This window comes from Pteropus vampyrus, unplaced genomic scaffold (assembly GCF_000151845.1).
Source record: "Pteropus vampyrus isolate Shadow unplaced genomic scaffold, Pvam_2.0 Scaffold380, whole genome shotgun sequence".
In the NCBI taxonomy this organism is placed as follows: domain Eukaryota; kingdom Metazoa; phylum Chordata; class Mammalia; order Chiroptera; family Pteropodidae; genus Pteropus; species Pteropus vampyrus.
Genome location: NW_011889161.1, coordinates 132,647 through 134,549, shown reverse-complemented (window position 1 = coordinate 134,549; position 1,903 = coordinate 132,647). Strand labels below are relative to the sequence as shown.

The window sequence follows — 1,903 nt, the reverse complement described above, 5'->3', positions numbered from 1 at the left end:
TTTAAATTACACATGTTTTTTCACTGCTAAAGAAAGTTTGTTAGTCAAACCTCTCTCCCGTATATCATGTCTGCAGTGGTTTCTATTCATTGCTGACACTCAATGAACAAGGCTGCTTCACAGTATTAGTGTTTAAATATATTTAAATAAATTTTAAAGGTTAAAACCAACGTTGCAGATTTTTAAACATCGGAAATGAGACTGCAATTTTGTGTATCAACATGTAAAATTAAATAACTCTTAACTCCTCAGAGTAAGTATCTGACAGACTGCCACTAAGCTGTCAAGTTGTTTTTAAATCGTGTCATTTAACATCTCAAATGCAACATAATGCATTTGAAAAGTGTTTTCCACAAGACAATGAAAATTCAAGCAGGCAGTGGCCTTTTCATCTCTCTCCAAAAGAACACTTAGACCTTGTGATTCAACCGTGAAACACGTTTCTGACCCTTCGGATTTCAAACTTTGACATCAGTTTAACTGAAAAGCATCCTGACGTTGCAAGGTGAGCTGTTTAAAAATTTTACCTTTGCACCTCCTCGTCTCTGTGATGTCTCTCTCTCGCTATTGAACAACCAAAACTAAAAACAGAAATTGGACTCGGAGGATGGGCCTGCAACTCTTCCAAAATCTCCAATATTAATTTTTTTCCATCGAAACACCTTAGTTGTACCCATTTATTTGATAAATAAATGTTCTAAAACTGAATTTAAAAAAAAAGCCGAAAATACAACTTTCATGTATTTTACATGTGTTGGAACCACCATAGACTATGTAAAATTTTATTTTTTAAAAAAGGATTCTCCAATTTACAACAAATTTCTGACACCCATGGATACGGTAATGTCCCTCCCTGTTGGACAAATATGCACAGGGAGGGATCCCAGAAGGGGAGTGAGCTAGCCTTGACCTGAGCACTGCGGGCGCCTCAGAACTGGAATTCGCACCAGGTGGGTCTACCCCCAAGCCTCGCTCCACCTCTTCCTCATCCGCGGAGTGCGGTGTTCGAGGCTGCACGGAAGTATGCCCTCGCCCTCGCCACTGCCAGGGGGCCCCGCCGGAGGGGGTCCTCTTTATCGACGGCGCCCGAGCCAGGCTCTGTGCCCAGCACTTCCCAAAGAGGGTCTCGTTTTAAGACCTGCCACCTCCTCTGCGGTTAGCCTGAGTGTCCAGGTTCCAGACAGGAGTCAGACGCCATGCTCGGCTGACCCCACATCTCCGTGCGTCCTCGCCGACCGACGGCTTCTTCCCCGCTTCCTTCCACTCTAACCACGCAGCCATGGTCCCAAGACCTCCCCTGATGAGCACGCGATCATTCATTCTCCACCTTCCACCCAATCCCTCAAACCTGCCCCACACTCAGATACCAAAGTCATCCCCCGAAAACAATTTCAATCGCCATTCTGATGTCATCTCCGTGTGGTGACATCCACTTGCCTCTCACCTCAATCACCCAGGATTACTTTCTCTCCTATAAACTGCTCACCTATACTGACCTCAGCTCTACGACGTCCCAACCCTTGCTCCAGGTACCAAGCAGGAAAACCAGCCTACTAACCCACCACCTATCCTGCTCGCTCTCTCGAGTGAGGTTTATGCATGCCATCTGCCTCGTCTGGAACAGCTTCCCCTTCCCTTCCAACGAATCGTGCCTCTCTCGAGGCCAGCTGGTCCCTACATGTTCTCAGGCGGCACCATCATCAGTGTTACTCCAAACTCCCCCACGTACCCGCCCAGCCTCGGGAAGGGAGTTACTGCACTCCAGTCAGAATTAAGCCTCTCCACTCAATCCTCACGTGTCACTCTAAGTCCTCAGCTGCTTTTCACAGCGGGCGCCAGCCACGATCCCAGCCTGCCCTGAGAGAGAGGCCTCCCTCCACTCAGCTGTGAGGCTGCCCCCCAT

At 47.6% G+C, this 1,903-nt stretch overlaps 1 protein-coding gene across 1 annotated transcript in view; it reads right to left on the bottom strand.

Moving 5' to 3' along the window:
• The window catches only part of HSF2BP (heat shock transcription factor 2 binding protein), a 127,479-nt gene that overhangs the window by 117,897 nt on the left and 7,679 nt on the right, over window positions 1-1,903 (bottom strand). The window lies entirely within an intron of this gene.